Source organism: Acanthopagrus latus, chromosome 6 (assembly GCF_904848185.1).
Source record: "Acanthopagrus latus isolate v.2019 chromosome 6, fAcaLat1.1, whole genome shotgun sequence".
Classification (NCBI taxonomy): Eukaryota; Metazoa; Chordata; class Actinopteri; order Spariformes; family Sparidae; genus Acanthopagrus; species Acanthopagrus latus.
Genome location: NC_051044.1, coordinates 1,870,543 through 1,878,042, shown reverse-complemented (window position 1 = coordinate 1,878,042; position 7,500 = coordinate 1,870,543). Strand labels below are relative to the sequence as shown.

At 44.8% G+C, this 7,500-nt stretch overlaps 1 protein-coding gene across 5 annotated transcripts in view; it reads right to left on the bottom strand.

Annotated features, from left to right (window-relative positions):
* The window catches only part of LOC119020607 (dedicator of cytokinesis protein 3-like), a 155,589-nt gene that overhangs the window by 54,913 nt on the left and 93,176 nt on the right, over positions 1–7,500 (bottom strand). The window contains exon 1 of one of the 5 annotated variants that reach the window (XM_037100068.1): positions 2,892–3,183. The exons of the other annotated variants lie outside the window; for them this stretch is intronic. The gene's annotated coding sequence lies outside the window, so the exon portion shown is untranslated. Of the gene's footprint in view, positions 1–2,891; positions 3,184–7,500 lie in introns of those variants that run through there. 5 annotated transcript variants of the gene reach the window in all.

Here is a 7,500-nt window from a genome sequence, read left to right as displayed (position 1 = left end):
CTCACTGAGGAAACGTAGATTCACTCAACACTGCAGCAGCACAGCTTTCATAATACAGGAGAGTAACTCGCTCTGACAAGTCGGACTGCAAATTTAATCAGGTAATCTGTAATGAGTAACTGATTACTTGCAGGAAGTTGCCAGTTTGAGGCTTCCTAATAGGATGTGAGTCAGCCTGGCACCTCTCAAATCAGAGGGGACACTCCCAACACCTCTGATCCATTAGCAAACGTCCTGCTTCATTTTCACACCTGTCAAACCGGCTGCTGCGCTCCTGAAAACAAAAGCGCTGAGGAGACTCACCGGGGAGCGCAAACAAAGAGCCCCCGGATCCATTTTGTTCTCGGCTGCTCAGCTGTTATTGTAACACGCTGCCGCTGCTTTCTGAGGAAATATCTGAACAAGGCCGGAGTTTAATGTGAAATGAATGTGTCGGTGTTAAATTCTGGACCTGCAGCGGGACAGAACAGGTCCGTCAGAACCGATGAGACCCTGAACCAGAGACAGGAAGGTCAGATATTATTCATTCATGTCGCTTTCAATCCTGAATTATTGAGATTGGGGTCAGAGTATGAATATTGTACTTGCAGACAGATCGCAGCAGAGACTTTAATGTGAAAATACAACCAATCATTTATCATCTTCACTGAGATTTAGTAGTTTATCATCTAACAGAATAGTTCAGGCATCCAGGCTCACAAAGTATTAGATATAAATATATCTGATATGTATGTCTGATGCAGAGACACGCTACATGTGTGTTTACACTGTATAATGTGCGTCGACTGATTATCTGAGCATTTTTCTTGTCATCAGAATCAGAAACGGTCGAGTCAGAATGTGCTGCTTCGGCTCTGATGAAGCTTTTAATCTGCAAAGTCACTCAAGTTAAGAGGAAAATAGAAACATTAAAGCAAAATGCCTTAAAATTATACTTAGTTAAATTCATTTCATTTGATTAACCTCTGAGTTCACAGATACAAAATATATTTGAATACTTTACATATGTTTTTTTAAGTATTATTTAAATGTGTGTTTGTCTCAAGCTGCTCTCACAGCTGTGAGACCGAACAACAAGTTTTTAAATAAATGCCCTCCGTCTCTTTCTGGGGTTGTTTTGGGAACATTGTCTAGACTCTGAACTGTAGGTGGGAATAAATATTTATCATCTCTGAGGGACTGAGAACTAAAGAGCAGAACAAAACACATTCTGCTCGTCAAAAGTTTAAAACCAACAACTCCAGGCCGTCACAGAGGTCAGAACAAACAACCTTCTCCTGCACGAGTGTGGCACCAAGCAGCATGCAAGTGTGTGTGTGTGCGTGCGTGTGTGTGCGTGCGTGTGTGTGCATGCGTTTGTGCATGTGTGTGTGTGTGTGTGTCTTGCATGTCACAAGGCAGGTTTACACAAGGTCAGGGGAGGATTTAGGATGGACTTTGCAGCAGCGAGCACAGGATACGATACACACACACACACACACACACACACACACACACACTCGGTGATGCCAGCAGCAGGGACGCAGCTTGTCGTGTCTCGTGCTGTGTGTAGTTCAGGACAGAAGGACAGTTTCCGATCCGACTGTTTGACATTTTCCACCACGAGTGACTCGAGTCAGACGTGGAGTAAATATCACATGTGAAGAAGGAGCGACCGGTGAGAAGTACAGCGGATTCAGATCCACTGAACATGTGGAGATAAATTGCATGACTCCACTGTGGGAACAGAGAGGAGGACAAATGTTAGCACAGTCCCTGAAGGCGCCTCCCGGCTCTCCGGCTGCACCCTGTGACCCCGAAACATCAACTCCATTTCAGCTCTCAGCTACAAACACTTCTTCTCTCTGGCTTGTAGATCTGCAGACAGCATGAACACAGACAGTGTTGTGAGTCCTGGCTGATGGTTATTCATTTTATGAGGTAAAAATCCCGGAATCTGATAAATTCATCTTTAAATTTCATACATAAATTTAAAACTGAACAAAAAACCCCCGAAAAAACCAGCAGATGTAAGAACTCAGAGACTGAAGTGGCTGTTTTAACGCTCTTATTCTGAAATCCTGATGCTCTCACATGTCAGGCAGGAAAACTTGGACAAGGTTTTAATTTTTAATTCCAAACTAACATCCAGATCCGGTCTGTCACTGACACAGTGCTCACTATGGTCATAATGTTACAGCTGTGACATCGCGTCAGAAAAGCTCATCAGAACCAGGCCGACCCGACACGTCGCTGATCATGTGCATAAAAACTGCAGGAAACAGATAAACTGTCTTCATCCTAACACTTCACAACAAGTTATAACAGACATGGACACACAGTCTGACTCATGTGTGAACTTTAACGATATTCAAACTTGATTAACATCCTGTAACAACACATTCACAGAATGAGGACATCCTGACGTGATGTTAATAAAGATTTTACGCCTCTGAGCTGAGGAGAAGCTCAGATTCAGATATTTTAAAATCACTTTAAATCACAGAACTACAATCTGCTGGATTATCACCACACACACACACACACACACACACACACGTCTTACATGACTAAAAACCAACACAGCAGCAGGAAAAAGCTCCACTGCTGTAATAAAAAAAAGAACAAGAACAACAGCTTCAGTACAGTACACCAACAATGGACCCGTCACCGTGGCAACGGCGGGTGACTCACCATGGCAAATACATGACGGAGCACTTATTACAGCCTATAGACCCTGGACGCACACACGCTAACACACAACAAGTGCACACAGACACACACTTTCACCGGCAAACTCTCCGTAACACACACACACACACACACACACACACACACACACACACACACGCTCTGTTTTAAAGCAGACACACTCTCATGTCAGGATGCCGGAGAGGACTGAAGCTACTTACAGGTGTGGACGGATGGTAAATCCACTCGTTTCTCTCTCTTCTCTCTGGTTCGAACACTGTCGAGCGGCTAAAAAGCCTCCAGAGCGTCAGACGAGGAGGAAAATCACAGCCTGTCAGACGAGTTGAGATCCACTCACAGCGCCGTGCAGCAGCGCCGCCTCCCTCTCGCTGCCTCCCAGTCTGTAGATGTGAACCTAAACCTTATTCTGCCTCTCTCCCATCCTCTGACCTGCTCACAGTCTCCATCTTTCTCATCTTTCTTTATCTCTCTCTCTTCTCTCACCCCCTCTCTCTCCCTCTCTCTCTCACCCACCCACAGGCCAGTCTGCAGCAGGAAGCTCCACTTTTGCAGTGTTGGAGCGAGAGCACGGAGCTGACAGGAGATACAGCGAGCGAAGGTGTACCCTCCACAGATAGCGATGTACAGCTCGCTTGATGATAAAGACGTCTGACAACACGGCTGATGTCTGGAGGCTGCTGCCCACGGAGAGCCGTGAAATCAAACGTGTGATGTTTGTGTGTCGGTGAGAGACAGAAAGCGAGCGAGCAGACACACGGAGAGGCCGTCAGATGTAGAAGCATCGGTGTGTCATCAACCAACAACACCTCGCTTCACTGTGTTGATTATAGAAAGCTTCACTTTGACCAACCAGGCAACGTTTAACAGAGCAGAGCAGAACGGCTTCATGGGTAAAACTCCTGAATCTGATCCAAGTCGGATCATCTCGTCAGACAACTGCAAGAGTGAGTGGAAGAAGGTCTGTGTTGAAACTGTAGATCAAGTCTGACTGAAGACGAAAAAATACAGTTAATCTTCAAAATCTAAATAATGTTCATGCTGCCTTGATTATCAAGAGGTAAAATACTCTTTAAAAATGTAGAATCTGTTCTTATTCGCTGTTTTTCATAATCTGTATTAATTCAGGACGCTCTGGTAGCCAGAGGACGGAACTGACACAGTACAAATACTTTATCACAGAGCACATCACGCACGGCAGACGCAGCGAGACGAGACAAAGATGTAAAAGCCGTAAGAAGCCGTAAACAGACAGAGAGGGAGGCTGGAATGTGGAGAAAAGGCGTGTTAGTGTCTCGTATCTGCAGAGAGTTTCTGATTTTCTCTCTTTGTTGCTGCTCGGGACGCTTTACCAACCCAACATGTGTCTATTTGACGTCCTGGGAATGAGACTCAACTATCAACTGTCTTTGTGGTGCGTTCAGGAACAGCTGGGACAAAATCTTACTGATTCTACCTTTAACTTTAATAGTCTTTGAATTCTATTAATATGACGTGAGCTTCAGTTAGCTTTGAGCACAAATGTCCTTCAGAGGGAGACTTTTTACTCTGATAGATTCCAGTCATCCCAACAATATTGCCACAATAGCGATATCAAGATATCTGATCAAACATATTGTCAGATTTGATTTTGTCACCTGGTCCTAATATTTATAAAGTGCTTCAGATGAGAACTCAAAAATAAAGATATACTCTGTGAACTGGACGATGGCCACATGTCGCCCAGCTGGAGCTTCTAGAGCTGCCAGTTTGTTCTGAGATAACATTTCTTTTCCTTCCTGACAGAACAGAACAAACATGTTCTCGGAACAAGAGTGTATGGAACAAAAAGCTCAAACAAATCTGGGTTGTTTCTTTCGAGCATCATCACAGTGACCAGAACTAGACAACGGATGGTTTTAAAGAATTGCGCTGGTTCTGTGAGCCCAGTACAGTTTTATTCTTTGAGAGCATCTTCAGGAAACAACAGCATCGTATGTGTTCTGGACACAGTAACAGACACCCGTCACTCTGCCATCATCTCCTTCCTCATGATCGCAGAGTGCTTGATGAGCCGTGTGATTGGCTGTCTGCTGCGGCTCGAACTTTATAATTCTTACGATGACGGAAGATGTTTTCACCGAGCGTCTGTAACCAGCGGCCTTCGACACACAGCGATGTGCTTTTAGGACACGGAGGCTGAAGTCGTGACGCCTCGGATCCACAGTCACCTCCCGACTTCACCTCACACGGTGTGACACACACACACACACACACACACACACACACACACACACACACACACACACACGCACACACACACAAAACCAGAGGTGTCACCGTCACACTGTGCTGTTAGCTTCACTACACTGAGCTGTCAATCAGACGGTACAGAAAATGACAGCAGAGGCCTTCAGCAGAGCAGGCGGATCAGACAGCACTCTGCACATATACAGTAACACTGACTGACTCTGTGTCCATGTGTTGTAAATCCATCAGAGATCAAATCCGTCGCAGTCAGTTTGATCCGGGATTTGATTTCAGACGGAAACTGGATCATAACAAGAACTGTGCAAACACCGACATCCTGGAACTGTGGAGATGCAGCAGCACCGGAGACTAACTCCTGAGGTGAAGTTCAAAGCACAGCAAAGGACATAAGCAGCGCGGCATCATGGGAGTTGTTGTCTTTATCGTTAAAGAGCTTCTAATGCAGATGAAGAGAATCGGACACATGAGGAAATCAGAACCCCACCAACACATCTGTAGGCTGATATCATCCCATCACAGACGTGTTGGTATCAGCAGTTTTATTGGACTGAAAAACTATTTTTATTCTAATGCAGAAAAAGTCACAGCGACAGGTTTCATCGTTACCTCGAGACAAACTTTGGATTTCTCTGTTGATTTGGAAATGATTAATAATAATATAATATAAATAACAGCAGTAATGGATGCATTAATAGTACATGTGACTCACTGGTGCAGCTAACGACGCCTCTAATGGAGCTTTAGTTTAATTTCACCTGTGAGTCTATTAGTCGTGTTTCTCCCTAAAAGCTCTCATGAATAACCGACTCTCAGACGGAAAAGTTCAATATTCATTTCATTTGAATCCAGTTACAGTCGTCTAAGAAACGAACTCGCAGCGCAGCAGCAGAAAGCCGTCTTGAATGTGACACACTGCAAAGCTTTCTCTTCACACCACCCGGCCGAACACACACCAATTATCTGCAGACGCTTCAGTCTCGACCGAGACGTTCAGAGGAAGAATCTCCATCAACCCAACGAACAAGAAATCAACTAACAGCCTCTTTCAATCATCAATATTTGAGTGTTTCCCACCAAAACAGCATTTCAAACTACGGACAGCTGTTCTCTCCTCATTGACTTTCACTCCGGTTTTATGGGAACTTTGAAGTGCTGCTGGATTCAGAGATTCATTTTTTTGTTTCAGCAGTTTCTTCCTCTTGGTTCTTAAGCTCATGTTTAGACAGTTGCTGTGTCTCAGCTCAGGTCTGCATCCTTCAGAAGCACAATTACACCACAACGTCGCATGAAGTCTGTCCCAGTCTGAAGGCTGAAGGCTCCTCCAGAGGCTCCTTCTCCTCCCTGTTTCTGGAGGATGCACCGCTACGATCCTTCCTCACATATCCCAAGATTCTTTGTGCGCCCAAAATAGGAGAAAGAAAGAAAGAGAGAAAATGGTGGCATCACGTGGTGTAGATCGTCACTTTCGCGTGCATCTGGTGATGCAACCAGGAAACGCTCCAAAGGCTGCCGAGGTTAACAAGGTCTCTGAAGGACTCGCCTTCAAAGACCACAGAGTCCCTCAGAGGACGCAGACCTGAACTGAGACTCAGCATGTGTGTCTGTCCGTCTTCAGTCTCCTGTAACAAACTTTATTTAAATATATCTTAATCATTCTCAGAGGACATTCAGCTCAGAGTTCATATTTCACCCTCGCTCTGTTTCTCTTCTCACATCAGTGTTTCTATCTCGGTTCAGTTCTCATCCGTCGCCGTCGTTCTGCTGCATCATTTCGATCGTTCCTTCTAGTTTGTCGTCTGTTTCTCTGTTCCACTGCGTCTCTCACCATCTGTCTCCTGCTCCACTGATTCCACTGAGATTAGAGGATCACATTTTACTTGTTTGGCTGACTTTACTGTGAAAAGCCGCCCTGCTTCAGTTCTCACCATGATGCAGGATTTCTGGAAACATGAACACAATCTGATCAGGCTCGAACACAACTACATTATCTAAATCACTGTTATATTACATGTCAGTAAGTCAACAAGGCTTCGCTGCTGCAAAGGAGTTATTTCCTCTGTGAGCGTCTGCATGTGCAACAGGATGAAGCAGCGCAGCAACGATCTGTTTGTAACCCTGCTGCCTTTTCTACAACATCTCAGAGGAGGGCTCCATCTTTCTCTATCACCTCGTCTGCTCGCTCCTCCATCCTCCTCCTGCTGTCACCTGGAAATCAGTCACAGCGCGCCACACTGAAGGACGTCTAAAATCCTGAAATGCTCCTCGAGGAGCGATGCAGAGGTGTTTTTTTGGCCCACCTGTCCAAAAGAGGCGCGACACACAAACCAGGTGGAGGCAGGACTCTACAAATGTTCCTTTGTATTCATAATTCATCTTGTAAATCTGTTCTGACCTCGTTCTTTATCACAGGAGGGAGTCTCAAATTTTGTCAACAAAACAAAAAAAAACAAAATATTTAATTTTCACTACTGGTCACTAAAATGTTTTTAAGCTCACCATGTCTAGTGTTCAGAATTCAAAACATTAAGCAGATACTAATTGGCCTCATGCACCAAACAGAAG